Source organism: Callithrix jacchus, chromosome 19, assembly GCF_049354715.1.
Source record: "Callithrix jacchus isolate 240 chromosome 19, calJac240_pri, whole genome shotgun sequence".
In the NCBI taxonomy this organism is placed as follows: domain Eukaryota; kingdom Metazoa; phylum Chordata; class Mammalia; order Primates; family Cebidae; genus Callithrix; species Callithrix jacchus.
This window is the reverse complement of record NC_133520.1, coordinates 57,526,755-57,550,411: the sequence shown is the minus strand read 5'-3', so window position 1 is coordinate 57,550,411 and position 23,657 is coordinate 57,526,755. Positions and strand designations below refer to the sequence as shown.

The 23,657-nt window shown below is 39.0% G+C and overlaps 1 long non-coding RNA gene across 1 annotated transcript in view; it reads right to left on the bottom strand.

Annotated features, from left to right (window-relative positions):
• Positions 1-20,604, bottom strand: part of LOC144580341 (uncharacterized) — an 82,987-nt gene extending 62,383 nt beyond the window's left edge. The window contains exon 1 of the long non-coding RNA XR_013529652.1: positions 20,336-20,604. This is a non-coding gene — a long non-coding RNA (uncharacterized LOC144580341). The remainder of the gene's footprint in view (positions 1-20,335) is intronic.
• Positions 20,605-23,657: the final 3,053 nt, after the last annotated feature.

Genomic DNA, 23,657 nt, shown 5'->3' with positions numbered 1-23,657 from the left:
TGCCGTGGGGTGATCTCAGCTCACTGCAACCTCCACCTCCTGGGTTTAAGTGATTCTTCTGCCTCAACCTTCCAAGTAGCTGGGACTACAGGCATGCACTACTACGCCTGGTTAATTTTTGTATTTTTAGTAGGGATGGGGTTTCACCATGTTGGCCAGGATGGTCTCGAACTCCTGACCCCTCCAGTGATCCACCTGCCTTGGGCTCCCAAAGTGATAGGATTACAGGAATGAGCCACCATGCCCCCTTTTTACTTTTTTTGAGTTGGGGTCTCCCTATGTTTCCCAGGTAGGCCCTCAAGCGATCCTCCCACCTCAACCTCCTGAGTTGCTGAGATTGCAGGTGAGTGTCACCTTGCCTGCCATGATTTTGTCACCACAGACCCCTCTCATTCCCTTTCATAGGAAATCACTGAGAACCGGAAAGCTTGAGCCAAGAACTAGGGAAACTGATATTTGAACTCATTTCTGTTGGGTGCCAAATTTTTCTGTGCCTCTTTCTGTGAAAATTGGAGGTGGCAAGATCCAGTGGCTCACACATATAATCCCAACATTTGGGAGGCCTAGGTGGGTGGATCACCTGAGGCCATTGCACACCAGTTTGGACAACAAGAGTAAAACTCTATCTTGAAAAATAGAAAGAAAGAGAAAGAAAGGAGAGAGGAAGAGAGAATGAGAGAGAGAGAAAGAGAGTTAGAGAGAGAAGAAATAAAGGAAAAAAAAATCAGAGGCTTTGGTCCTTTGATCTGACATTCTGGAGTAATTGTGTTCCTGCTTGAATGTGATCTCCTTGAGGCAAAGTCTGGGTCTCCTTCCTCTTGCGTGCCCACCCTGGCCTGTCTGCCCCACACTAGCTGCTCAATGAAGGCTAGCCCATGTAGAGTATGGGTTTGAGGCATCCCAAGACTTGGAGTTGTAGAAGATGTGAATGAGAAGCCTTGGAATGCTGTGCCCATTAGAAAATGTGTATATCCCACAGTTCATCCAAGAGACTGCTCCCTCCGATGCCAGTGCTCAGAGCTCCCCTACTCAGGGTAAAACCTTGGATGGCCAAGTACATTGGCTCAATATTTGCCTTGAGTAGCTGGGTGCAGTGGCTCCAGCCACTGTTGGATCTGTAATCCTAGCACTTTGAGAGGCTGAGGCGGGTATTCAAAATATGATAAACGTAATATCTGCAATGTTTTGAGTGTAACACAAAATTTGAAAGAAATTTTTAAAATTAGATGTAATTCCTTTACATCAATATAAAAAATCCCCTCATGGCAAAACACGGTAAGCAACATCGAAGGACAAACAACAAACTTAAAAGCAACAGTATAAGTCATATCGCCAAGAGCTAATTTGCTTAATATATCTAAAGCTCCTACATATCATCAATAAAACAGTAACCATATAATAGAGAAATAGGTTGCACATACGAACAGTGAGTCCTCAGAAAAAGAATTACAAATGACTCATTCACATGAAAAGATGCCCAAACTCTGTAATAAGAGATATATAAGTTAAAAATCAGAAGAAAATAACATTTTCACCAATCAGATAAACTCTAATAGCACTCTGTATTGTTGAGTGTATAAGGAAAGAGACACACTAAAACCTTGTTGGTGTAAGTACATAACGATAAAATGTTAATGGAGAACAATTTGGAAATGTGAGAGATAATGTATTTGCATGTAAGTATTATGTACTTCAGCATAGATATAATGGGAAAAGTGGCGGGGACAACTAAAACATGTTACATTCAGTCGATGGAGTGAATACTCTACAGCCATCACAAAGAATGAGGCAGTCTCATAAGTACCAAGATGAAGTGATCTCTTAGATACCCAGAGCAGCAGATCTTCTTCCTTGTTGGCTTCACAACTGGTAGAGTCATCTTTGGTAAGGTAAAGCAGAACATCTAAATCAAGAATATGACTTCCCATAAATACTGAAGAAGAATTCAAAGCTACCAATTGAGGAAAGAGCTTTTTATAAAGCAGTGTAAAAATCTACAAATTACCTAGAAAACAGAACATCCTGCAGAAAATTCTAAAAACATCCAAAATGAAATTCTTTACTGCACTTGCATGCTAACCTGTGTCATCATCCTACCGTATCTGCTTCTATTCCTCCTCAGACAACCCCAGATAACAGCACAGAGAGCCCAGAAATCCTTAAACTGCATGTAAGCTCATGATGTTAAAAACAGCCAGAGGGTGATTAACTCATGTGTGTTCTCAGATCATCCACAGGAACAAGAAAGCAGTCAACTTTTCCAAATGCATAGAAACAGAAGCAGAAAGCAAGTGATTTAATCAAGACACCACAGAGATTAAAGGTAAGCATCTACTTACCACGTGAATGAGTGTTTGTCTCATTTTGATCTCTGTCGTAACCAACTATACAAAATTCCTATGAACTGAGCAAAGGGTTATTATACTCTCTTGTGAAATCAGAGGTACTAGATTAACTGAATCCATAACTGCTAAACTATGAAACACAACTAAAGGCTAAACTATGAAGCTTCAGTTTTATTTTAGGCAACCTCCTGACATAAACACAATCTATATTTAAAAAAAAAAGCTCAACAACATACACACATTCCCAAAAAAATCACACAGAACACAAACACACAGAAAGGGTGGGCCTGCTTCCTATCCACAGCACTGTCAAGCTTGCTCTGGTAAATGAAAGCCAGCAGAAAGCTCATCCCTGAACAGGATGAAGGGGATGAATACAAGAACAAGGAAGCCCTTCTATGAAGAGAGTTTGGAATTTGTCTCTGTGTGTATATGTACTCACATTTTTAGTCTCTTTGGTGTGTGAAAGGAAAATAAATCTTGGGGCCCCTAAATCACTAAGCTAGAGGGAAAAGCCAAGCCGGGAACTGCTTAGGGATAACCTGCCTGTCACTGAGATACATGCATAGCTGATTGCCTCCTTTAAAAAGGCTAATCAAAAACTCAAAGAATGCAAGCACTCCTCTCTTTCACCTATCTGTGACCCAGAAGCTCCTTCCAACTTCAAGTCTTTTTTCTGTCTTTGCTTCATGTTGTCCTGCCTTTCTGGACACAACCATTGTACTTCTTACAGATGTTGGCTGATGTCTCACGTCTCCCTAAAATGTATAAAACTAAGCTGTGTCCCGACCACCCTGGGCACATGTTATCAGGACTTCCAGAGACTGTCTAAGAAGGGTGCATCCTCAAACTTGGCAAAATAAACTTTCTAAATTAACTGAGACTTGTCTCAAATTTTCAGGATTACAAATAATACCAGCAAATCCTGAGACCCACTGAAGGGAAAAAAGAAGGTAGTCTAACTTCATTATGACTGCAAAAATGCATCTGGTATATACATACCATAGGATATTACTTAGCAAACGGAAGAAAAAGAACTACTGACACAAAAAACACCATGGATGAATCTCAAAATAATCACGTTGAATGAAAAAAGCCAGAAAAAAAGAATACCTACTGTATGATTCTATTTATATAAGTTAGAAAATGAAAAGTAATCTACAGTTACAAAAAGCTTATCAGTGGTTGCCTATGGATCAGAGGCAGGAGGGAGACAGTACTGAAGGGTACACGGAAACTGTTGGGATGATAAGTATGTCTATTATCTCTAGTGGTGACAGCTCTATGGCTGAATACCTATGTGAAAACATCTAACTTTACACTTCTAATATGTGCAGCTTGGGTGTCACTTGACTCCTCAATAAAGCTGTTTAAAATGTTTTGATAAAAATAAGTTCATATTGACCACCAATTGGGTTTATCTGAAACCTTACAAAATGAAGATTATTTTCACTTTCAGAAGGATATCTGATCGCAGTTACATATTATGCTTTGTAAACAAGCCATTTCAGAATAAATACAGATTTCCAATACTTAAATGTCTGTATTTCTTCCCATTCATCCTTTTCATTATTTTAAAGCAGCTACAGCATTTTACAAAAAAATTCCATCACTTCAAGTTTCTTACAGAGACTCTCTGAAATTCAATAAACAGTTAACTTTTTGAAGAAGATGAGACCTTAAACACCATCCTGTCCAACTTTCTCAATTTAAGGAAGTAAACTGAGCCCCTCCCCTTGTAGGGAGTTCATCCTGTCTCATGGCTTTGAAGTCAGCTCTATGTTGCTGACACCTACCTTTGTCATTTTAATCTTGACCTCACCACTGAACTACAGATATTTATTCCACTGCCCACTAAACCACCTCACTTGACTATCTAATAAGTATCTAAAACCAATTGTGGCCAAAAGGTATCTTCTGATTCCCCTCACCACCAACTTCTCCTCGAATTTTCCCCATCTTAGTAATTGAACCATCATACGTTCAGTTGCTCAACTAAAACCTAGGAATCAACTCTTGACTACTCATCTCCTGCCTTCCACATAGAATCCACACTTAAGTTCTTAGCTCTGTCTGCAAAGTACATTGCTAAAGCTGGCCCAGGCTCCATCTACACAGCTACTATGGCTTCTTACCCAGACAACAGCTCTGAAAGGTCACCATTTTCTCTTCTACCTCTACCAGTCATCACTACACAGTAGCCACAGTCATGAGGCCATCAATCCCCAGACCTAGAACACTCTACAGACTTGCTGCCATCATTAAAGTGACATCCTAACTCCTTATTCTACCCTAAAATATCAAGGCCCTTTCCACCTCTCTAGCCTCATCTACTACTATTTCTTCTCTGGATACATTCCAACATTTCCTACTGACAGTCTCAAACACCCTAAACTCATTTCCACCCCAAAACCAATGCTTTGCCACCTCCATACCTGGAATGCATACAGATACTTCATCATTCATATCTCAACTCAAATAACGTCTTCAAAAGCTTCCCAAACCTCGCAATCTTCAGAAGCATCCCCTAGTGAGAAGTTGGTGGTAAGGGGAATCAGGAGCCCTTTGACCACAATAAGTTTGGAAATGTATTAGGTATTCAAGTAAATATTTAATTCACTTATCATAGACCCCATTTTACTGATGTTATGGTACTTATCACTATCTCAAATTATCTTGTAAAGTTCTTTACTTATTTATTATATATGTTAATAAAATTCATTCATTCATTCCTGCTATGCCTATCAGAAGCACTAGCCCAAATAAGAACTGTGATCTTTTCTTATTTCACTTGAAAGCATTAATTTTTGGGTGCCTGGTACTACTGGTTAAAAAGTACCCATGTGCATTTTTTTACGTCTATTTTAGTTCTTTTTTAATTCCTAAGTATGACGATTGGGTTTCCCCACTCAAACCTAAGTGTGAACATTTTTACAACATCAGCACATTACCAATCTGACGTTTAAAAATAAAGGTCAATTTCAGGACTGAAATAAAAATAAATAAAGGAATGCACATTCCTTAAAATATCAGTGATAAAATATATATAGTCACAGTAAGATATATAATCACACTAATACATATATGTCGTGTAATATCACCAAAAAGTACGTATTGTACACATTAGGTATGTATTAGGTACATATGTATAGTGCACATATTATGAAAATATATATGTATCATAACACCGTATGTACACGTATACAAATATGTGCCTACTATTTAAACAATGTACACATGCAGAAATAGGTGCAAACTACATACCTATGCACAGCAGGCTATTACTAAAGTTCTGGTCGTACCAGCCTCAATGCCCACCCTGGCTGCTTAAATGCCCATAGCTCACTGCAGCCCCAAACTCCTGAGCTCAAGTGACCTTTCTGCCATGGCATCCTGACAGAAGCTGGGCCAACAGGGCAGCAGGTATGCATCCCCACACCCAGTAATTTTTTTTTTGAGAGATGGGGTACCGCTATGTTGCCCAGACTGCTCTCAAATTCCTGGCCTGAAGCAATTTTCCCATATTAGCCTCCTAAATTTCTAGGATTACAGGTGTGAGCCACTGTGCCCAACAGGTGTTCTAAATGCAATTTCCACACTGCTATTCTGAAGAAGGGCAAGAAGCAAAGAGACCCTCCTTGAAACATAGAAAATAAAAGCATTCACTATTAAGTGGAGGCAGAGTTGATGATCAGCCAAAACTACTTCAACTGTAATCCAGAAGTCCCATTGATACAGGAGTTCTAAAGGAATTATTTAGTCAGAGATTGAAAGTAAGGAAGTCTTTGGTAAGGTTTCCCTTTGAATAAAAAGCAGCCCCAAAACCATTTCTAACAAAGAGTGGCCTGTAAAATCGAGCTGCAGATATAGACAAGCAAGCTGGAAGCTTGCACAGGCGAATGCCAGCAGCTGTAACAATAGGAAGCTACTTGGGTGCCAGGCATGCTCAACCTGACGGCTTCATCTTCCTTTTTCTTTATCAACCACAAGTGCAGTAAGGGACAGACAACATGCACTGGCCAAGTAGAAAACCTATATGCATAAGAAGATTCGGGTGGATAGCCAGCTTCTTCACGAGCTATGTAAAGCTCTCACCTGGTCAACCCGTATTTGGACACTATGTAAATCAAACACCACCTCCTCAACAAGTCTATAAAACCTTGTGCAGTTCACCAGAAAACCAGAAAACACAGTCTTTATTCAGAATCGGCCGAATACATTCAATGCATTCAGGAGATTGGGAGACATTGTTTAAATTTTCCCCAAAACCCAGAAGAACTCAAAAGTACTCATTGTCTTGGCCTTATTGGTATTTGACTATGAATACAATAGATCCCACAGAAGCAAGTCTAGTAGAGTGGCCTTGGCAAAAGGCTAGGATTTAGGAGCAGGTTTAGGCAACTCAAGACTTCTCGGCTTCCATTTTCTCATCTGTACTTTCATCATTCTGATTTTTAAGAGCACCTTGTTGAAAGTAAAGGTTCAGTGAAACAGCACAGATGAAGTCCTTCCTATTTGGTCTGGCAGGTAGTAGTTCCTCAACACGTCTTGTCTATTAATGACGACCACAATGATCATAGTGGACTAATAATGAATTGATAAAATATGATTATGTAAGTTCAAATGAGTTTTGATCTCGCCCCCTCCTCTGTTTCAGAGGCTGTATGGTTTTTATGTTCTACATTGTATGGCTTAACGTTGGCAGGTGGGGGATTTTGATAGACACATGATAAAATCAGAAGCCCCAAGACTTGTATTTTCATCACAGAAATGTATTACTTCCTTGAGTTGTGACCTGGAGAGAGTTACTTTGTCTAAGTTAACCTTACTTGTAAAAATAATCATAAATATACCTGCCCTTTCTCATCATCTCAGCCTCTCCGCAGTCAGTGTGAGGTACCATTGGTATAGTGTATATGAAGGGGTTTGCAAGCTCTGGAGTGCTATCTGTATGCTATTTTGCCTCTTCAATTGTGAGTGGTGTTTTCCCATTCTCCTTAAATGACCCAACACTACGCTCTTGGTAAAATAAATGCATTTGTGCATGAACATTTGGCAAATAATAAGAGCTGCATTTGCAAGAATTTTTCCCTTGAACAGCCAAGTGAGCCACTTGGCTGAAAAAATAGATTTTTTTCGATTCGCGTAAAATTTGAATTTCTGTATTTTACATGAGAGAGCATACTGAGTTGGTGTATATACTCCAAAAGAGAGTAGAATAAGGCATTGTATATTTTTTCTAACATACTATATTCCGAGACATTTTCTTTTAACTTTGGGGCGCCTAGATATTATTTAGATTTTTTTCGATTCGCATAAAATTACAATTTCTGCATTTCACATGAGAGAGCCTATTGAGTTGGTGTATATCCTGCAAAACAGAGTAGAAAAGGGCATTGTATATAGAATGCTTAGCGCCTGCTTTCAGCTTTGCTGCAAACTAAAACACTGACTGACTTTGGTTAACCCCCTAACCTCTTTGAGCCTCAGTTTTTTCATCTGAAAAAATCAATGATGGTTTGAATTTCTTCCGAATATGACATTCAGTTATCTCTCTCTCCATTGTGGAAGCACTGGGAGCTATTGTTCTCCTGTCTCTGGTGGCCGTTATGACTTCTGCATTATGAAGGGGCCCTCTCTAACCTGAATAACCCCCCAAAGAAATTAAGTTTGTAATCATTTCTGCCTGGTAAGTGAAATGACAAGAGAAAAGAGCTAGTTGTCAATAGCCCTGTGGATGGCGAATTAATGGGATCTGTGCAAACAGTTGCTTATAGAGCCATAATTTGCCTTTCGTTTTCCTTTGCAACTCAGAAAAAAAGTGAATAATTTTCAAAGAGCCGCTCCGAACATATTTTTTAAAAACATGTCATTGGCAAAAGGGGCACTTGGTTGCTTGATTGCCATATATCTCTGAGTATGTGGAACAGTTATTTTTAGCTGGGGGTAACTAGCTGACAAGAAAGCTGCAGCATCTTGGAGGCAGAAGAATCTTTGTATGTCTTATGTTGGCATGGAGAAAGCAAAGCGAAAGGGCAGAGTATAAAAGGTTGTTAACTAGATAAGGGGTCAGCTGCATTTCCTCTGGCTGCTCAGAGGTGAGTTCCTAAAGCAATGGAGACCACATTGTGGGTGGGAATGTGTTTGCAGGGTCTAATTAGTTTACTCAAGAAGAGCAAAAAAGAGAAAGGGCTAAAAATATGTAGATTGTAAAATTCATGGCTTCATTTGCTCTTCTTTGCCTTTGAAACCTTTTTAAAACCTTATAGTAGAACAATTTGCAATCCTTGAAGCCTTTTTGCTACCACTCTTGTCAGCTTGTCTAAGGCCACCGTAACTTATCAGCTACTGGGGAAAGTTGTTTAAACTCTCTAAGCCTCCTTTTTTCCCACTGGTTCACTTAGGGGCACTAATTCCTAATGTTTCTGCCTGAGTTATTGTTTTTCAGATCCCATAATTGTTTGCATATGTGCTCTATAAGATGCATCACCTAGCACACGTTGTGGGCAACCTCAGGTGTAGAAGTTAGGACATCTTTGTGCCTGGATTTGGCTGTTACTAACAAGACGGAACGGGGAGGAAGGGCAGAGTAGACTACTGTAGAATTTTTCTGGATTCTTTTGGTTTCTCCAGAAAATGATACTGTTCTTATATTTAAAGATAACTATCTGCCTAGGCGTATTGAAATTCTAAGGTTGACACCACTTTGCATTGATCCTAGGGCAGGGTTTCAGGATTGCTGGAGCAGCATCATCCTTTTACAGTATAGATTTCAGTCAGCAGGCTGGTCATGGCCTCCTCAGTGTGCAATCTTCTTACTGATGGTGGGCGTCAGTGGGATGGACTCACAGTTTCCATCTCTTAGGCTGGGCAGGCCCATGGTGGCAATGGAAAAATTTCATGGGAACATACATCAGAAGTAATAAGAAATCCATCTTCTTAAAGCCTTCATAGGAGATTTCCTGAAGATTTATAAAAGGCACTTCATTGATCAAATGACTCTGATGTTTCCCCTCACTGGAAGAAATTCAGGTCACCAGCCCCCTTAAAATCATTGTGTTCTCCTTTTGCAGTAACCTCTGCTCCTATAATTTCTTTATGGCATATTATATACTATTAACTTAATATCCTGATTAGTGGAGCTAGCAAACACTCAGTATCACTATAAACTGCAGTATCATAACTGACTTCCTTTAAAAATCATCTAATGTTTCTTTAAAATCACTGGTGCTTTTGTAAAGTAGTTCATATTTAGGAATATGAACATTTTATCATGCTGGAAAATTATTTGAATTCCTTTTCATTTAAAACCTATAGCTTTCTATTTAATCTAGCTTTCACAAATATTTTATTTGCCCACTATAGAAAAATCGAGTTTAGAGATAAATGTAAAGTCACTCATAGCTCCATCCAAAAGTCAACAACTCTTAATATCATTATTTTTGTTCTTGTTCTCAGTATTTTTGCTGAATCTATGTTTCGTAGAGTTTCATCATATGTCAGATAAAACTGCATATATATGAGTTTTTAAACAATACATTTTTATTGTCATAAATGAAATACACATTTAATATGGTATGACTAGGACATATAGAGAGATATAACAAAGAAAATTAAAGTCATTTAAAATCTTACCAAATCTAATAACCATAAACCTTTCGATGTATTTTCTCAGAATACTTTTTCCTATGCCTTTTATATTTTCTTGATTATCAAGTACTTCAAGCGTATAGAAAAGACAGAAACTAATATAAGCCGCAATGGAAAATTTTAAAATATGGGTATTTTTCTGCATGTGTTTCAGATTGTTTAGTTTTTGTTGTCCTTTGCCCTCCCCACGTGTCGCTTTATTTTCCTGGCAAAACAAAGCATTACAGATATAGTTGCAGCTTCCTATACTCCATTTTATTTTTCTAAAACTTATTGATATTGAAATGTCTACCTCTGGTCTACTTACTTTCCCTGCCGAATAATACTTTACCATATGGAAATACCACGATGTACAATTACATGCATAGTGCCATATACATTTGTTTACAGGTTTCTTGGGAAGAATCTCTCTTACTGTGTTCCCAGAAGAGGGATTGGTAAATTGTAGGGGAGGCTTGTCTTCATTTTTACTATGAATTTCCAATTGTTTAAAGTAGTTGTAACAATTGGTATTCCCACAGGAAATGTGGGGAAACTTGTTTTGTGTTTGGCTTCACTTGATATTCCTAGGCTTTTACTTTTTGTTTGTCAATATTATGAATGTAAAATGGTATGTTTTTATTTATATTGTGCACAGACTTATTATTCGGGACACATGTAACCTTTCTCATGCACCACTGTCTGGATTTGTTTTCAATTTAACTCATTTATTAAGCAAGGAAAATTTTGAGGTTTCTCAAAGATGGCGATGAGAACTGCTGATGGATTTGCTGCATTAGATCCACCCTCTCCAGCTCTGGCCCTCTAGTGTCAGTATTTCTGCCTTCCATTTCTAGTGCTTCCTCTTTTCAGGTTCTGGGAACATTCTGGCTGTAGAAATCAGTTGCAGTAATTGGAAGAACTTTTACTAAAGTGACTTACTTGTCTTCTTACCTAGTAATTATGCAGACTTTAAAATATATTTAGGAAAAAATTCAAGTTATATACAAAACCAGACACTACCAAAGCATATACAAAGTTCATGATCCCTTTTATTTTTCTCTTCTTCCTCTTCCAATATATAACCACTTGTAGAGAGCCCCTACTATTTCCTTTGTATTTATGTTTATGTTCAAATGCAATAGATATTCTCTAACATATCTCCTTGGATCCATGAGAAGAAAATGAATGTAATTTTTAAAAATGAATATGATATCTCTACATCAGCACGGTATTGCATTATACAGAAATAAGAGAAAGAATCTAACTCTTCCATGGACATTTAGTTGCTTGTAGTTTTCTATTATTTTAAACAGTGTTGTGGAAAACATTCTTGTAAATGTCTTTGGACATCGATGTGAAAATTGTCTTAGGAGATATTTGTAGAAATGCTATTTACATGGTCTTTTTTGCCTACTTTATTCATTTTTATTTTGAACATTTTATAGAACTTTAGGAATTGGTGACTTCTAAGTAGGTGTAAAACACAGTACTGGGCCAGGCATGGTGGCTCACACCTGTAATCCCAGCACTTCGGGAGGCCGAGGCAGGTGGATCACGAGGTCAAGAGATCGAGACCATCCTGGTCAACATGGTGAAACCCCATCTCTACTAAAGATACAAAAAATTAGCTGGGCATGGTGGTGCGTTCCTGTAGTCCCAGCTACTTGGGAGGCTGAGGCACGAGAATTGCCTGAACCCAGAATGCGGAGCTTGCAGTGAGCTGAGATCACGCCATTGCACTTCAGCCTGGGTGGCATGAGCGAAACTCCGTATCAAAAAAAAAAAAAAAAACAAAAAAACAAAAAAAACACAGTACCTGAATTCTCTGAGCTTTATGTTCTGTTTGAAGCAGGGGAAGTGACAGTAACTACCTGTTAGGGTGATTTTGAGGATTAAATGAGATACTGTGTACAAAGTTTATAGCATGGGTTTTGGATCACAGCAGAGAGTAAAAAGTTCAGTTTTGCCTCCTCTTAGTCGGTCCCGAACCCAAATATACTTTTAAATATTCTTTCAGCACAGATTTTAAAGTTTGATAGAAATAGAATTATATTGTGATCACTCCATATGTAAGGTTTCTTTTAGTCAAGAAAATGTTTTTGATATTCAGCCATGTTGTTGCACATGTCAATAGTTCTTTCCTTTTTTATCCTCCTATCTCAGGTCTTAAAAAAGGAATACTGCAAAAAAAAAGAAACAATATTTCCACTTGTATTCGGTTTTGGTCTACAGTTGACATTGTTCTCAAGTATCACTAACAGGTTCCCATGGAGAGAAAAATTTATTTTCTGTCCACAACATAACAGGAATTATAACAGATGCAGAAGGCCTACTAGCCCTGTGTGAAAATCATCATGTTGACTATATTTCTCAAAAGTTAAACTCAGGTGTATGGGCAGCTGTCAGTCTTTGTTTCCTCACTATCAATCCCACCACTTTTATTTTTTCATTTGGGGAAAAATAATAATGACTGTAAGAACAATGAAAAATAATAAAAGGACAGTAAAAAGGTTGAATGCACTGACTGTGGCAGGGAGCAATCAGAAATGGTTTGTTATTTCCCTTCACTTTATCAAAGTTGCTACGTGGACTCATTCTTACCCACCTGTTGGGTAGAATCTTTGATATTTTCTATTTCACTGAGCAATTTAAGATATTAAGAAATTCTGTCTAGTTCAAAACAGGAGCAGAAAACCAAGCACCACACTTTCTCACTCATAATTGGGAGTCGAACAGTGAGAACACATGGACACAGGGAGGGAACAACACACATTGGGGCCAGTTGGGGGTCAGAGGAGGGTTAGACGGGGAGACCATTAGGACAAATAGCTAGTGCATGTGAAGCTTAAAACCTAGATGAACGGTTGATAGGTGCAGCAAAGCACCATGGTACACATATACCTATATAATAAACCTACACATTCTGCACCTGTATCCTGGAACTTAAGAAAAATCCTGTTTAGTTTAATTTCCAAACTCAAAAATCTCATTCAGCTGAAAACTTAACCCTTTTTTTTACATATTTTAACACATAAAATAATCAACAATGAAAACAGGTAGAGGTTGAGCATCTCTGATCCATAAACCCCAAAATCCAAAATATTCCAAGATCTGAAATTCATCCACATCGATGGCTGAGATAGCGATATGTGTGCTTTCTGATGGTTCAATGTATACAAACTTTGATTCGTGCAGAAAATTGCTAAAAATATGTAAAATTTTATTTGCGTTATGTGTATGAGGTGTACGTAAACATAGGTGAATTTTGTGTTTAGAATTCAGTTATATCTTTAAGAGATCTCTTTATGTATATGTAAATGTTCCAAAATATGAAAAAAGTTTAAAATCCAAAACACTTCTAGTCCCAAGGAATTCAGATAAGGAATATTCAACCACTACATCTAATAAGTCATGGATACTTTAAAATGAAATTTTAAAAGTATTTAAAGAGTCCAAAAGACATCAGGAGAAAAGGGACAGGACAAAAAGTGGGGAAGGGGATGCAAACAAAAACAAACAAAATAATGAAACAAACCATTAAATTGTAAGCTTGAATCCAATTACATCATTCGACCACTAATAAATCTATATTTAATAACGTTAAATGTTATTGAATCATACCACATACTCCAATTAAAGTGCCAGAATTGATTTAAAAAACCCACAAGACCCAGTGCTGTATATGAAATACACACTTTGAATAGAAAAAAAGAAGACAAATATACGTAGGTCTAAATAAGTACATTTGAATTTTTTTAAGACAGTGTCCTACTCTATCTCCTAGGCTGGAGTACAGTGGTGCAATCTCTGCTCACTGTAAACTCCGCCTCCTGGGTTCGAGCAATTCTCCTGCCTCAGCCTTTTGAGTAGCCGGGAATACAGAAACCTGCCACCATGCCTAGCTAAATGTTGGGGTATTTTTAATAAAGCTGGGGTTTCACTGCATTGGATAGGCTTGTCCTAAACTTTTGACCTCAAGTGATCTACCTGCCTCAGCCTCCCAAAGTGCTGGGATTGCAGGTGTGAGCCACTGTACCTGACCCTAAATGAGTACATTTAAAATGATATACTATGCAAACAGTCAGCAATGGAAGTGTGAAGAAGCTATATTAATACCAAATAAAATATGCTTAAGTCAAAACAGTATTTCCAAAGATAAAGAGGGATAGTTCATGATTACAGAAGAGTCATTTCATCAAAAAAATGGATTAAAAATAATTTGTGCATCAATTTGCACAAAACAAAATTGAACTAAAGGAATAAACAAACAATCCACAATTTTGATTGGTGATTTTAATACCCGTCTCCCAAGCAATTGATAGATAAACTAGACAAAATCTTAGTCAAGATGCAGATGACCTGAACAACACTCTCCACCATCTTAAACAAACCAATGGAAGACGACACCCAATAACCACAGAATACTGTATGTTTCAAGTACATGTAGTGTTCACTAGGATAGGTCACATGCTAGGTTGTAAAACAAGACTGAATAGATTAAATCAAATTGAATTCATGCAGTGTATGTTACCTGACCACAATAGGATTAAAACAGAAATTAACAATAAGAGAACTAGGAAAGCTCCAAGTACTTGGAGATTAAATATAATACACAAGCCCAAGAAGAAATCAAAAGGTAGAATATAAAATATTTTATTCTAAGGGATAATCAAAATACAACATGCCAACACTTATGAATTACAGCTATGGGAGTTCCCAGAGGGAAGTATAGCCATACATGCTTATACTGCAATAGAAGAAAAAGAGAAAGGTCTAAAATCAATGACGTAAATGTTCACCTAAAGAAGATTGAAAACACACACACACACAGAGCAAAGAAAACTCCAACGAAGTAGTAAGAAGGAAACAATAAAGGTAAAAGTGCAGAGATAAACCAAATTGAAGACAGACAAAATAATAGAGAAAACTAACAAAGCAAAGAAGCTGGTTGTTTTAAAATATCAACATTAATAAACCTTAAGCTACTCTGATCATGAAAAAAAGAGAGGAAACACAAATGGTCAGTATCAACATCAGAAGTGAAAGCGAAGTGAAACTATCACTACAGATCCTGCAGACGTGAAAAGGATAATAAGAGACTATCATAAACAACGTCATGGTGACAAATTCTGCAACTTAGATGAAATGAACAAAGTATCTGAAAAATACAACAAAAACTAACACGAATTTTGCAGAAAATGTGTCCGGGAAAATTAAAAGATACATTAAACAAAAGAATATGCAAGCCACAGCCTGACAGAAAATGGTCATAAATCTATTTTCAGTAAAGAGCCTGATTTCCAGAATATAGAAAGCAGTTTTATAACCTGAAAATAAGGCTGGGCACAGTGGCTCACACCTGTAGTGCCAGTACTTTGGGAGGCCGAGGAGGATGAATGGCTTAAGGCCAGGAGTTTGAGACTAGTCTGGGCAACATGGTGAGACCCTGATACCTAGTATAAGTACAAAAATTTAGCCTTGTATGTTGGCTAATATCAATACAAAAAGTTAGCCTGGTATCAGCTAATTGGGAGACTGAGGTGGGAGGATCGCTTGAGCCCAGGAAGCAGAGGCTGTACTGAGCCAAGATTGCACCATTGCCTTCCAGCCTGGATGACAGAACAACTAAAAGAAAAAAAGAGAACAATTACTGTTTAGAAGGGGAAAAAATTTGGGGAGCCACTTTGCAAAGATAATATACAAGTGGGACAAAATGGTTAACATCAAGGAAATGCAGATTAAAACCACAGTGAGATACTACTACACACCCCACAAAATAACTAGGTTGGGAAAGACTAAACACCAAATGTTGGCAAGAATACAGCACAACTATAACTATTGCTAATGGGACTATAAAACAGTACAACTACTTTGTCAAATTTCTGGAATTTTCTTATAGAACGAATATACATCTCATCTCTAATAAATTTCCGAGTTAGGAATCTACCCCAATTAGTGAAAATACATGTTAATAAAAATACTTATAGAAGACCACAATACTTTACTCATAATAATCAAAAGTTGAAAATATTTCTGGTGACCACAAATAGAGGATCAGGTAGCGAACTACGTTATTTCATAGCATGAAATACTACTCAGCAATAAAAATGAAAGAGATACTGATATGTGTAACCTGACTGATAAATATAAAAATTATTTTGTGGACTGAAGGGAGCCTTATATATAGGGTTATCACAACATGATTCAAGTTATGTGGAATTTCTAAAGTTGGCAAACTTAGTCTACAATGAAAAAAATCCAAGGGTACAGAGCTGGAGACTGAGACAAGTCACGAGGAAACTTTCTGGGATTGTATTAGTCCGTTTTTTCACTGCTGATAAAGACATACGTGATACTGGGTACTTTATTCAAAAAAGGTTTAAGGGACTCACAGTTGCACCTGGCTGGGGAGGCCTCATCATCACGGCAGAAAGTCAAAGGGACATCTTACATGGTGGCAGACAAGAGAGAAATGAGAAACAAGCAAAAGGGCTTTCCTCTTATAGAAGCATCAGCTCTTGTGAGACTTATTCACTATCACAAGAACAGTATGGGGGAAACTGTCACCATGATTAAATTCTCTCCCACCAGGTCCCTCCCACAACACGTGGGAATTCTGGGAGCTACAATTCAAGAAGAGATTTGGGTGAGGACACAGCCAAACCGTATCAGGGATTATAGTAATGTTCTTTATTTGATAGAGTTTTGGGTTACACATATGTATACTTTTGTCAAAATTCGGTAAATACATACTTAAAATTTTTGCATTTCATCATTTGTAAACTTTACACCAAAAGGAAAAAAAAAGGTACCAAATTCTAGTTAATGCACGTTGAGTTACTGATGTCTGCAATTTACTTTAAAATGCCTAAAAACTATAATGGATTACTGGATGGATAGAAAGATGGATCTATGGATGGACATGAGATAAAACAAGACTCCAAGTTGGTGAAGATACAGTTAAAGTGTTCACTGTAAAGTTTTTTCAACTTTGCTGTACGTTCATAAATGTTCATGATAAAATATCAACGAAAACAATTTTCATCCCTCCTCCTCTGTGACAGCCTCAGCCTGAGAAACCCACAGTGGGAAGGGAAAGGAGGGCAGTGTGTTTGTTTATGACCACCCACCCTCACTTCTTAGCAGTGCTTTCTGGCTCTTCTAGGGTTGGATAGGGGCAGGGAGAAAGGAGAGACAGAGGAACAGATAGGGCTTTATTGAATAGTTCAGCTGTATTATGGTGTCACATTTTAGGAGCAGTCATGCAGTTTTGGGCCCTTTCTCATGCGTTCCTGAGAAATTCTCCTGGTAGGGATCTCTGACAGCAGTTCACTACCTCAGGTAATACAGTTTCTAGGAAGCCACTAAGAGCCCTCCTACCACCTGCCTCTGGGGGTCCTGGGCAGCCCCTTCCTTACCCCTGGCAGGAAGCTTTTCAGGGCAGCGTCCTCCTTAAAATCAATGGTTTTCTCTATTATGGAATTCCTATTTTGCCCATATAAAACATGCAAACACCTTTGTTTGGCTTAACTTGAAGTACGGGCCACTCCCAGCTCCAGTCTTTATCGCTTCTATCTGCCCCATTATTTCAACTTGGCCACAGCCTTTTGCCTTTGGATTGTATTCAGATGGGATAGCAGTTCCCGTGTTCTCCAGCCTTCAGGGACATGAGCTAATCAGTTTGAATTGTTAATTAGAAGTTCCTGTTCATGCAGCTCGTTAGCTTTAAAATGAAGCAGCAGCATTTTCCCATCCATGAGAATTGGGTGAGGAGGGAGTTCATACAACACACAACCCTTTCAAAAGTCTTCAGTGTAATTAAAAAAAAATGCCCAGTGTGGTGGCTCACATCTGTAATCCCAGTACTTTGGGCAGCTCAGGTAGGCAGATCATAAGGTCAGGCTTTGGAGACTACCCTGGCAAACATGGGGAGACATTCATTCCCAAAGCAAAATTTTGGAATTGTAATTCCAAAAGCAAAAATCCAACCACAAAAGATAAAGTCTTAATCAGTAGAGCTTTACAGAAGGAAGTAATGTAGGTAGTAAGGGCACTTTCGCAAATGTCTGGAATCAGAGGAGTCGATGTATCACCTGTTAGAAATTGTACTCGCTTGGTAGCAAAATTTTCCTTGTGTTCACTTAAAATAATAGTCTTGTTGTTTTAAAACCAACACACAGTCAGAGGGTGACTTGGATGTTTATTTTTTATTCTCTTTGCCTTCTTGTTTTAAGAATGGATTTTTCCTAAATTCTAATTATTATTGTAACTTACATAAGTGCAGCCGATTTTGCTTTTAAGGATAAAACTACATTTAAGTAGCTTTGTCTGGATTATCAAAACCAGGCCCTGAAGAAGTGAGTTCCTAAAGGGTAGGAACTTTGCTTATGTCTATATCTCAGTTGTGTTAAACAGAATAACTGGCGCAAATTAGCAAATGATGCACTGAGGAATCATAGGACAAAAGACTTTATGAAGAACTAAGTTTCAGATTCAGGGTGACGCTAAGGAGCTAGTGTACCAGAGGATGGTATGCCTTCTGCAATCACAAAAGCAGCATTCAGTCTGATCTGGGCTCTAAGAAGTGCTCCTTGAGACCTGACATTTTATCCTAACACTGCCACTAACAGGTTAAGTCAGAAAGAGTTCACTTCCCAGAGCTTTCGATTTCTGGTTTCCAAATCAGCACAATGAGAAACTGAAAAGAAGGAAAGAGAAAAAAAGAGAGGGTCAGAGATCCCTCCTGCTTGTACAATGCCATGATTTGGACACAGGGTTTGGGCAACCATGGCCCATCCACCAATTCCTGCCTGTCGTCTCTTGTCAGACAGCTCATGAGCCACGAATGTGAAAGAATTCAAAAAAGTAACAATATTTTGGGACATGTCAACAATTATATAAAATGCAATTTTCAGTTCTCATAAAAGTACTTTGGAACTCAGCCCCACTCCTTTATTACCCATTTCTATGGCTGCTTTCACACCACAACCACAGAGATGAGTAGCTGTGACAGAGACCATATGGGCTGCCAAGCCTAAAATATTTACTGCCTAGACCTTTCCAGAAAAAAAAAAGGATTGCTGATCTTTTACACAGACAATCAAGCAAGCGATCACCTGAGAACATTAAAATCTGTGTCTAGGACAAATGGGGCCTATAAAAACTAGGAAATAATCTTCCCCACTACTTATGCAAGAACATTCACCCTTGAGAGAGCAGGCTACATGGCTTGGCAGCACTACTGCCACCAGTCCAGACTTCCCCTCACCTGTGCCCTATAAGTGAGCAGCATTTCTAGGCATCCGTGGAGCAGCGGGGTGCATTCTCATGGCTGGCCCCACACCTTCTTTTCCTCCTGCTTCCTCACATTCTATTTTCTGAGTGGTTGTCAAAGGAACGCTGAATTTTGCTGTCACTTTTTCAGACCCCAATTCCACTTATGACAGTCTTGGTACCAGGAAGCATTCTGAGCTCCTATCTCATCACCACAACCGCCTGCTTCTCACTTAGTCCAGACGAGCTTGCCACAGTGCACTTGCTTTTTAATCGCTCTCTCTCTTCTTGCCTTCACCTCCTCTCCCTCCCTCTCTCCCTGGCTCTTTCTGTCACACGGGTGTGTGCACATACACAAGTTCCGATTAGATAAAAGAAGAAACACTTTTTAAGTTTCTTTCTAGGCCTAATAGAAAATTCTTTTTTTTTTTTTTTACAAAAACAGAGCTGTTTTTTTCCATTGCAAAAAATAATAAAATAGATTTATGAGGTACAGAGGCGTGCAGAAAAGTATTTTAGAAGTGGAGTCAGAACTCTACTGTGGAAAGGGGGCTTTCTTTGTGCCCCTCGCACTCATGGACACCATCTCTAATGCACCGTTCACGCCTAGACGCACGCCTCAGCCTTTCCGGGGGTCGTTCAGAGCCACCTGCCAGGCAGGCACTACCACGCCGGCCTCTCCGGAGCACAGACTTCTGCTCCGTCTACATCCCAGCCTGTGCACCCGAAGGGACCCAACAGCTGAGTCCCAGCCCCACTGCAGCAGAGGGCAGGGACCAGCACGCACACCCTCAAGTCTACATGAAGACCCTCCCCGAGACTGTCGCCAGCACCGACCCCTGGATCACCCCGGCCCTGGGCGACGGATGGGGGTCTGGGGCGCATGCCCCAGAGGCATGGAGGCAGAGAGGAGGCCAGCGGAAGTTAGAGGTCACTGGGACAGGCTTGTCTTCCCCTCCCTTCCAGCAGTGGCGGGCCCCAGTCCCCACCCCTCTCCCAGGCCCCCGGTCTGGTGGCACCATGGCCACAAAGGGCAGCGAGGGTGCGTGCCCGACGCCTCGGTGCCTCGTGGTACCTGAACCCACTTGGTCGAGTGGCAGCTGCACCGCATCGCCGAGGGGCCGCAGCAGGGTGGAGTCCGTGGTACTGGCGGTGCCGGAGGGCGATGGAAAGTCTTAGACTAGGGACTGCTCTCCACCTTGCACCCAGTGCCGCCCGCGCTCATTGAGAGTGACCGCTCCCTCGCCTCCAACTTCCAGCAACTCCCAACGCTGGTTCTCCACATTGTGCACGCAGGCGCCAACAGCTGCCCACAGCACAATCCCGGCGTGGAACCCTGACGCGGCAGGCAATCAGAGAGCGCCGGCTGCACAGCGCCCCTCCCCCGTGCTGAGGGGCGGGGCAAAGGGAGGAGGCTCACGGGAAGGTTGTAGCCTGAGGGCGCCTCCTGGGCAGAGTGGGATGCCTTTCTGGGGTGAAACTTTAGAAGGGTGTCGTTGCCCCTTCGCCCCTCCCTTTTTGCTCCCTAGAATGTCATGGCCATCCACCTCTCTCTAGGAGGGACAGCACGCAACCTAGGGGTGGGCAGTGGCCCCCCAAAAAAACAGCAAAGTGAGGGACGTCCAAAGCATTCCTGGGGACATTGGGGACCAAGCTTGGGCCTGGGAGGAGGGGAACGGTGAACCAAACCTAGCTGAAAAGCCCTTTTGTCTTCAAAACTGCTGTGTAAAAGCCCAAAGTGGAAAACAATCCCGTGGTCTGACCCTTTCAGTCCCCCTCCAGCTGCACCTCAGCCATCCAGGCGGAGCCAGGTGTTCCTGGGTTGGATGCCTGTGGTTGCGGGGAGATGGACTCACCTTTGTTGCGTTAAAATTTAGTTCTTTGGTAGCCACCCGCTCTTATTGAACGTCCTGCCTTCCTCCTCAAAGTGGTGGTTTCTAAGCATCCCTTCATCCGCTGAGCACAGCCACCCTCAGACTTCTGAATTCTGCATGTCCGCATAACTTCTGGGTGTTGAGGGAGGGTTATATACATGTGTAATTCATTTGCCCCAAACTTCATAAAAGTAATCCATTTGGGCTCTTGGAAAATGCAACATCAAGTTTTGTTCAGCAGACGTTTAGAAGAGGAATGCCACAGGAGGGTTCCTAATTCCCCTTGGGAGCTCAAGACTTAAGGGATTGGCAGTTTGTGATTTGGGTAAAAATAGTGTTTACTGGGAGTTTAACTACATGTTTTAATACTTTTTGTAGAATAGCTCAATAATAAAATAGATTTTATTACATTCAGGACTGAATAAAGACTGTTAGAAAAAATACACAATGCCTTATTCTACTTAGTTTTGGATTATATACACCAACTCAGTATGCTCGCTCAGGGAAAATACCGAAATTTTAATTTATGCAAATCGAAAAAAATCTAAATATTAGCTAGGCACCGCAATGTTAAAAGCAAAATTGCTGTGAATATAATCTGTCAGAAAAAATATACAATGCCCTTTTGTACTCTGTTTTGGAGTATATACACCAATTCAATATGCTCTCTCATGTAAACTACCAAAATTCTAACTTTATGCGAATCGAAAAATATCTAAATATTATCTAGGCACCCCAATGTTAAAAGGAAAATTGCTCTGAATATAATCTGTCATAAAAAATATACAATGCCCTTTTCTACTGTGTTTTGCAGTATATACACCAACTAAATATGCCCTCTCATGTAAAATACCGAAATTCTAATTTTACGCGAATCGAAAAAAATCTAAATAATATCTAGGCCTCCCACAGCTAAAACAAAGTGGCTCTGAATATAGTCTGTTAGTTAAAATATACAATACCTTATTCTACTCTGTTTTAGAGTATATACAGCAACTCCGTATGCTCTCTCATGTAAAATAGAGAAATTCTAATTTTACCCGAATAGAAAAAATCTAAATACGATCTAGGCAACCCAATATTAAAAACAAAATTGCTCTGAATCAAATCTGTCAGAAAAAATATACAATGCCCTATTCTACTCTGTGTTGGAGTATATACACCACCTCCATATGCTCTCTCATGTAAAATACAGAAATTCTATATTTAAGCGAATCGAAAAAAAATCTACATTTTATCTAGGCACCTTAATGTTAATAGAAAAATTGCTCTGAATATAATCTGTCAGAATAAATATACAATGCCTTACTCTACTCTGTTCTGGAGTATATACACCAACTCAGTATGCTCTCTCATGTAAAATACCGAAATTCTAATTTTACGTGAATCGAAAAAAATCTAAATATTATCTAGGCAACTGAAAAATAAAAGGAAAATTGCTCTGAATGTAATCTGTCAGAAAAAATATACTATGTCCTTTTCTACTCTGTTTTGGAGTATATACACCAACTCCATATGCTCTCTCATGTAAAATACAGAAATTCTATCTTTAAGAGAATCGAAAATATCTAAATATTATCTTGGCACCCCAATGTTAAAAACAAAATTCTTCTGAATATAATATGTAAGAAAAAATATACAATGCCCTTTTCGACTCTGTTTTGGAGAATATACACCAACTGCATATGCTCGCTCATGTAAAATAGAGAAATTCTGTATTTAAGCGAATCGATAAAAGTCTAAATATTATCGAGGCAGCCCAATGTTAAAAGAAAAATTTCTCTGAATATAAACTGTCAGAAAAAACATACAATGCCATTTTCTACTCTGTTTTTTAGTATATACACCAAATCAATATGCGCTCATATAAAATATCAAAATTCTAATTTCACGCGAATCGAATAAAATCTAAATATTATCTAGACACCCCTATGTTAAAAGCAAAATTGCTCTGAATATAATGTGTCAGAAAAAATATACAATGCCCTTTTCTACTCTGTTTTGGATTATATACAGCAATTCAATATGCTCTCTCATGTAAAATACAGAAATTCTATATTTAAGCGAATCGAAAAATATCTAAATAATATCTAGGAGCCTCAAAGTTAAAAGAAAATGGCTCTGAATATAGTCTGTTTGAGAAAATTTACAATGCCTTCTTCTACTCTGTTTTGGAGTATATACACCAACTCAGTATGCTCTCTCATGTAAAATACAGAAATTCTGATTTTACCCGAATCGAAAAAATCTAAATATTATCAAGGCACCCCAATGTTAAAAACAAAATTGCTCTGAATATAAACTCTCAGAAAAAATATACAATGCCCTATTCTACTCTTATTTGGAGTATATACACCAACTCCATATGCTCACTCATGTAAAATACAAAAATTCTAATTTTACCCGAATCAAAAAAATCTAAATATTATCTAGGCACCCCAGTTTTAAAAACAATATTGCTCTGAATATAATCTGTCAGAAATAATATACAATGCCCTATTCTACCTTTTTTTGGAGTATATACACCAACTCC